The sequence below is a fragment of the Pithys albifrons genome, chromosome 1 (genome assembly GCF_047495875.1).
Source record: "Pithys albifrons albifrons isolate INPA30051 chromosome 1, PitAlb_v1, whole genome shotgun sequence".
In the NCBI taxonomy this organism is placed as follows: domain Eukaryota; kingdom Metazoa; phylum Chordata; class Aves; order Passeriformes; family Thamnophilidae; genus Pithys; species Pithys albifrons.
The window spans coordinates 121,399,466-121,407,308 of NC_092458.1; positions in this window are offsets into that span (position 1 = coordinate 121,399,466).

The window sequence follows — 7,843 nt, forward strand, 5'->3', positions numbered from 1 at the left end:
TTTGCAGCTGAAACTGTAACCCATTGCAAGGGATTTTTTGATCCAAAGCCTCATGTGCAGTTCCCCAGTGTTTGGACTTTAGGCTGAGTGTTCCGTCTGTCACCTGTCTCTTCTCCTCCGAGGGAAAAGCTAAAGCCCGGGAGAGACACAGGGAGAGAGATATAAATCCTATTATAGTTTTACAGGTCTAATCTGCCAAAGCAGAACAGGAAAAATTTTCAATTTTATAAGCACCCACTTTTAGCCTTATTCAGGGATACCACTCTTTTCCACAATCAAATATTAGTTTAAACTATCTTTAGCTTAACACCTTATTACACAAAGCTTCTTAGAAATAGAAATAAAATAAATTATCTTAGACAAAAGAGTGACAGACCAAAAGGGCCTGCAAATGCATGGCTAATTCAAAGTCAATGAGATTTCAGATGTAAGGTACATATATTTATGAAGCTATTATTCTTCTTCCTCCGAAAATGTTCTTAGTTACAATTTTAATCCAGACAAGGTGTCTGCTGGAGGGTGGTCATTCCCTGCAAGGTGAGATAGGGAATTTTCCTCTGATTTCAGACAGCCTAAGTATACAGTTCTCCTACTGCAAACAGTGGTGTGACAGGACTTTATCCTAATTTCACACCACTTCCATTGAGTATTTACCCTCCATTTTTTTCCTAGGCTTCTGATAGGAATTTTCTATTCGGAAAGGTAATTAATCTGAAACAAAGAGCTGAATCCTTCTATAAACTGCACTAGAGATTAGACCACTTCTGTGTATCACTCCAGAGATAATAAGAGCTCTGGGAGCTTTTCAGGGAGTAACTTATTGGACATAATGAGCTTCTTACTGGGGCACCTGCCACCAGTGCTTCTTAAGAATGTCTGCTCCCAAAGGTCTTTTGAAATGTAACTATAGTTTGGGGGTTTTTTTTCTCTCCTAGTCAGCTGGTGAATTTATTCCTCAGAGACATCACTGGAAATGGTTCTCTCCCTCATGGTGTTTCAGTCCAAGATTGGGAAATGACCTTTGACTGTATGTCCACAAGACTCAAATGGTCCAAGAGGGTGCTTGTCCCTCTCAGTTTCCCTGCAACGATGGCACTGGAAGCAGGTATCAGAGGCCCTGCTGTGTGTTATAAGGGGTGCAGACAAACCAGTTAAGTGAACCAGCCCCAGCCTTTGGGTGTGGGCTACTGAAGAGCCCTGTGAAGAGGGAATATGTGCTCACGCACCTGCAGACATGGAAAGAAAGTGAAAAGGACCCAGAGCACTTGTAAAGAGTAGAAAAAAATGGCTGTAGGTGCAGGGAAGCAAACACCTGGTGAGTCAGCACTCTCCTCTTTATAAAGGCCATGATTTCATTTGCTTTTCAGATGGCATTTCAGGGCTTACACAAAACTGCCAGCATATTCCAGGCTCCCTGAGTAGCTCCTCCTCAGCTCCAGGAAGTGCTCATGTATACTCACAACATGGCAAAAATCACTGGGCAGCACAGCTACAGATGGGTTACATCTACATCAATCACAGCAACCCATGGGTGTGCATGAGTGAGACAAAGCTAAGTCACTGAGGGATGTCTAAGTGGGAAGGTGCAGCAGTGAAACCTTTGGAGTTGTCTGGCACAGCCCAGGAGGACTCTGCACTCACACATTGATGTCTGCAAAGCCATAGCTGGGACTTGGCAGTGTGGGAAAAATCCCTCAATCCAAAAATTTAGAGGCGGAATCCAAATAGAAGTGAAACAGGAAAATTTATTTAACGATGGGCACTGGGGAACTCTCTGGGAAACACCTGCAGCAGCTTAGCCAGCTCACTACAGAGCTGCTCCCAGGAGCGCCTGAACCAAGATTAAACCGTAGCTTTCATAATGTCCTCTCCCCACCCTGTTCCCACCCCCGGAGTGGTCCGGGCTTCTCACCTTTGGATTGAACTTCTATATATGGGCAATTTTTGCTGTGACATCGACTACAATTTGTGGTTCCCATTGCCCTGCCAACCCCTATCCCCGGCTGCCTGGACCCTGGCAAGAGCCCCTGGTAGAAGCTGTCGCCTTACAGCATTCCCACCCTCACACCTGGCTAAGGGACCCACCCTCTTCCCCTCAAACCCTTCCACACACCCCCTTTCTTATTAATTCTTTATTAAGACATAGAACTGTGTAAAATTGAGAGAACTGTGTGAGCTGTAAACTGTCCAAAATATTCAACAACTCAACCACTGACTTGTAACAAATTCCCAATGTGTTTTCTCACAGCAGGACTTTGCATGCTGTGTCCAGCCTGGGGAGGACAGGTAGCACAATAGTGCAGATTCTGGTGCAGGATTCCTGTGGTGAAATCCTCTTATTGAGGTGACATGCTTGGGAGCTTGATTTGGTCTTTGGGTTGATGTCAGGCTGCAGTTAGCATTGCCTCCAGCCCTTCTCCTCTTTGTCCCTTTTCCATTAGTGTCAAGGCTGTTGTTGAGAATGATGCTGCCCATTCCTCCCTCTGCAGAGATGCAAATTCCCACTCAGTAACCTCAAGACCTGTATTTTTGCCCTGCCTCCTGCTCCCTCAAAGCTGGAGCTGCTTCATTTTCAGCTCAGTGCGTGACCTCTCCTGAAATTTCTGACCCCAGACATCTCCCTTGATATCTGTGCACAACTAAGCCCAGCTGCTCAGGGTGTGGAGATGGAGAACAGCCAGAGCACAGAACTGCAACAGAAACCAGGCTGCTCACAGTGCCACTGGACCTTGACCAGACCATCAGGTGTCCCTGCACCTTGGAGATAATCAAGTGACACAGCTCTCACAAAACCTGATGAGGCCAACACTTCCCACTGTACTTCACTGGTCATGGCATCACCTCAATCCGGGGAGACAAACATCATCCTAGTTCATCAAACTGGTTGGCCCATTTCTGTGTCTGGTGTCTTAGTCAAACAAGTTGCCCGGAAGAGGCAGAGCCTCGTTGAAGGCTTAAAGACTCCAGTAACCATGGCTGAGCTGACCTCATGTTGGCTATATCCCTGTTTTCAGGGCAGGATGGGGGTGGACTAGATGATCTCCATGCTTCTGATACTGCAACTCTTTATTGCTATATGGTTTATTTTAGCTTCTCCTGTGTTCCTTGCAGACAGAAATGTTGTAGCCCAAAGGAAAGATTTAGCAGGGAAAATGATTGGTTTTGACAGTAGTCAATGTGGCCTCTCACTGAAAAGAAGGCGGGCGGGCAGTAGGTCTCTCTTTTTAAGATGACAGATGGGAATACTAACATCAGTGCCTTTGGTTTGCTTCATTTTGCAGAGAAGTCATTTGAAACTGCAAGCACCTCTCACACAGCCCTGAAATATGGCAGCCATAAATCCAGATATGCCTTCTGTGGTGCTCCTTGAATTGTGAGCCTCTCTGCAATGGCATCTCAGCAAAGGGAAGGTTTGTGTGGATAACAAGAGCACTGTGCACTCAGCTTGCTGCCCTGAGATAGTCAAGAACCAGTGCTCACATGCTCTCTGCACGAATCAAATTTCATTATGGAAACTTTTTACTTGTTGCTGCTTTTAGATATCCCCAACTGGGCTTGTCCTCCATTTCCCCCCCATCTGTTTCACATCCGTAGCAAAGAAATTAAAAACCCCACGTTGGAGGCAGGGAAGGAAGGGCGCTACCTGTTCCTCACTCACTAACTCCACATACTAAAAACCCTTGGCTTTGTCTTCGCTTTACCTTCATCACTGGATGTATTTTTTTCCAAACTTCACATGTAAGCTCATTAACATCACTTTTCCATCTGACCCACTTAGAGATCTGCGTCACCAGTGATGTTTCAGCACTGAGCAATCTCCCTCCACTTTTCTGCTCATATCCTTGGAGGAGGGGGGCAGTGCATTTGGGTCTTGGCTGAACAGCACTGCCTTTGCATGGATCTATATTTATATAGAACATCTGAATGGGCTTAGACGTACAAGAATTGTCTACAGTGAACCTTCATGTCAACACCTAATGGGGCCCTTTCCACTCCTGGATGCTGATGTGTCGAGTCTGCACCGCTGTTGCAGCGCCTGCTCTGCACAGTCAAACAAAGCTGCTTTTTTTAGACTGACAGCCTATAATACTGCTGGTGCTGTGGAGAAGTGATAAAGGTAACATTTCACATTGCCAGTCAGAAACTGCCTCTCTTAGGATAACTTGGCAGAGAAAAAAAAAGAGGAGGGGAATAAGCACAAAGCAGAGTGCGCAATTGTGAGCAGCGATGACGTCTGTCGCCACATAATCTCTCCCGAGCCATGTTTTGAGCAGGGTTGGATGACACCGCTGGAGGGAAAGTAGGAACCAGACACCGAAGGGTTGCTAGTCCATTGCCCTCCAAACCAGAACGCTGCTATGCAACTCATACATGAAAACAAAAGTATTTCTAAAGCACAGGCTTGCTGTAAAAAATGACCAGCAAACACACACTTTTCTGTGGAAAAAATGGTACTGCCAGTGAGGGGGCCATGGCAGGGGACAGCCCCCAAAGCCATGGTTATTTCTCTGGCTCCTAGACCTGCTTAGCTTGCCCCAAGGAGAAGGCAGCATGCAAGGAAGAGACACTTGGGTCTTGCCGCCAGATTGGCAAACCTGCCCTGGGCTCCAACAGGCAATCTGGGATCATTCCATCTCCTGCTTTATCACCTCTAATGGAGGAGCAGCTGGCCACATTAGACCCTCTGACTGGGATTTTGCAAGGCAAAGTGCTCTGTTGTGATAGGGGCCAGGAGCACACTCACCATTCTGGTCTCAAGTGCTGCAGTGCTCCCTCCTGCTCTGAGAGAGGACACCCCACCACCACCTGTCAGGCTGCACCATGAGCCAGATGGCAATTTATTTGCCAGGTTTGGTTTTGGGAGCTTTATTGGTTGGCTTGAGTTCCTGGAGCTTTATAACATGGCTCTGTAGAATGTGGCCCTGGCAAGCCTTCACCAATGCATGACTCCCCTGGGGCTCATTGCTAAACTAGGGCTGTGCCCAGAGGGGACCCTTGGATACCTGTCTAAAACTGCTGATGTGCCCTGTGTGGAGGCTGGAGATAAAATTCATGGTTAATTTTGAGCTGGAAAAGTGTAAGAAAGCTAAGAAAATCTCTTATATGCCTCAGTTCACAGCAAGCTCTTGTCCAGCTACCTCCCCCACAGGCTCCAGGCAGGTCCTTCAGCCCTACACTTGCTCCTCAAAGCCTGGAGGAGCTCCACTTTGGGGCTTTTGGGAACCCCACATGAAATGGCTTTACTTTCTCCTAAAGGAGCCTCATCACTGTCCATAACTACCTGAAGGGAAGTTATAGCCAGGTGGGGGCTGGTCTCTTCTCCCAGACACTCAGCAATAGGACAAGGGGGCACAGGCTTAAGCTCTGCCAGGGGAAATTTAAGTTGGATATCAGAAAAAAATTCTTTCCAGAGAGAGTAATCGGGCATTGGAATGGGCTGCCCAGAGAGGTGGTGGATTCACCATCCCTAGAGATTTTTAAACGCAGATTGGACGTGGTGCTGAGTGCCATGATCTGGTAAATGGACTAGAGTTGGACCAAGGGTTGGACTTGATGATCTTGGAGGTCTTTTCCAACCCAATCGATTCTATGATTCTATGATTCTATGGATGTTAAAAGAGTTGGGGTTCACCTGACATGCTGCTTTCAAGGGCAGACAGTGATTTTCCCCATGGCTTCCACCAGCAAGCCACCCTACTCCAACCCCATCAGTGGCACCTCTCCCTGCATACATGGGCTCACCTCACTTGCTTGACTATGCCAGGTTCCACAACTCCTTTCCAAACCTGTATCATTACTTGGAGGTCCAAAAACTTTGCCTCAGAAATTTCTCCCCAGCAAGTGAGCAGAGGAACACCATTTACCCAAAAGTGTCTTTGCAGGTAGTCCTGACTGTTCACTCAGCCAGGTTTATTCCCTCAAGTAATCTGTTTGCAGAATAAAGGGCAAAAGAAAAGTGTCTTAAGCTCAGACTCCTCTACATTATAAAATCACCTGGGAGATTTTTTGTTGCTGTTACAAAAGCCTGTGCTGTGCCCTGATAGAGAAACTGCCCACCGGAGAAGAGTCTGGAGGATCTGAAAGTTCATTGCTCAGGGGTGAGGGAAAAGGGTCATCACTTGCTTTTTGCTTGGTGTTTTTGTCTGAGGTTGTATTTTTTTTAATAGGACATTTTAGCAAATGGATTTTTATCCCTGGATGCTGGTTGTCCTTTTGCCTCTTAGCTGTTATGCCCTTTCTTTGATCCTCCTTTGGGACCCTTCAATGCTGCAGGACACAGAGAAGGACTGATCAGCTTGTTTTAGGCTCAGGTGTAGAAGTGAAGCTGCACAGGGAGGCTGTAGGCTATTGATCCAGTAAGATCTGAATGAACATGATATTTGATCTGTAATTATATAGCCAAAGATGCTCTGCAGGGCAGGCAGAGTCAGCATTTTGGATTGGATGTAATGTGCTTTTTTCCTGTTACTGTAAATTAGCTGTGAGTGCACCTTTACGTCTCATCTTACAGTGCTCCCTGTCAGAGATCTCAGCCTGCAGCCATGGGCAGAAGAGCACAGAGAACAAAAATCTTTCTGCAACTCCTCCAGTGCCCTTTTCACTTGCCATTCTTGGCTTGCTTTCTGTCTGGGTTACACCAAGCTATAAAAGTTAACTATGTGCTTCAGTCGTATTTTACGAGGCTACAATTTAATTTAGAAGCTCATTTATGCACGTTATGCATCTCTCCCTCTCTCCCATTAGAAGGCAGCTGTTGGATCCACCCTGGGCTCAGCAGAGTGACGGCTGTGGATAAAGAGCTGGGAACTCACTTTTGGCATCTGGTGCAAAAAGGCAGTAACAGGAGGTGTAAGCAAGGCCGGGCTTGCCTTGAACACATGTAGAAACACTGCCCAGATGTGTAGGGCAGTGCAAAGAGGGCCAAAGCTCACCCAGAACTGACACTTACAAGAGGCATCAAGGGCAACAAGGAGAGTCTCTACCCCAACTTTAGTAGTCAGAGGCTGAGTAAGGAAAACAGGGGCCCACGCAATTGTAGCAGGTGATTTTGTGGCAGCAGGGACAGGTAAGGCTGAGGCACTTGTGGCCTTATTTGCCTCAGGCTTCACCATCAAGGTCTCCCAGACCTTTTAGGGACAGGGTTGAAGGGGAAGCAGAACAACAAGCAGTGGATAAAGGTCAAGTCAGGGTTTGCATGGGAGAGTATCCTGCACGAAACCCACCGGGTTCCCCCAAAGGTGCTGAATGAAGTGGCTGTTGTCCTCACAAGACTGCTCTCTACCATGTTTGAAAGGTTGTGGAGATCAGGAAATACCCCAGCAACTGCAGAAAGGCAAACATTGTCCCCATCTTCAGCAAAGGGCAGAAGGACAACCCAGTAGACTGCAGCCAGTCAGACTCATTTTAGTCTCAAGGAAAATCAGGAGTGAGGAAACTCAGGGAGTTGTCTTGAGCATTTTCTGGAGACAGGATGTTTGGAAACAGCCAGCATGGACTGAAGAAGGGTAAACCATGTTGAATCAACCTGGGTTAAAAATCTGGAGGGAGCTGTGAATGAGGAGTCAGCTCCTCCACTGTTCAGAGACTGAAGGGATGAAGATGGCACCAGGGCTCATCCCAGCTAATTTGGGGTATTAGGAAGAGTTTGTTTCCTTCCAACAGGTCACATGTTCCCGCAGGTGCTGAACTGCAGTCCAAGAGGTGTCCTGGCATTCTGCATTTTACAGTAGCAACCAAATAAGTAACATTGCAAAACCTTTGGCTTTCTTGTTTGGTGTCAACAAAGAGAAGGGAAACAAACTTAGTAGAAATCAGCCTGCTCACATGTCCTTGTACTGGTGCA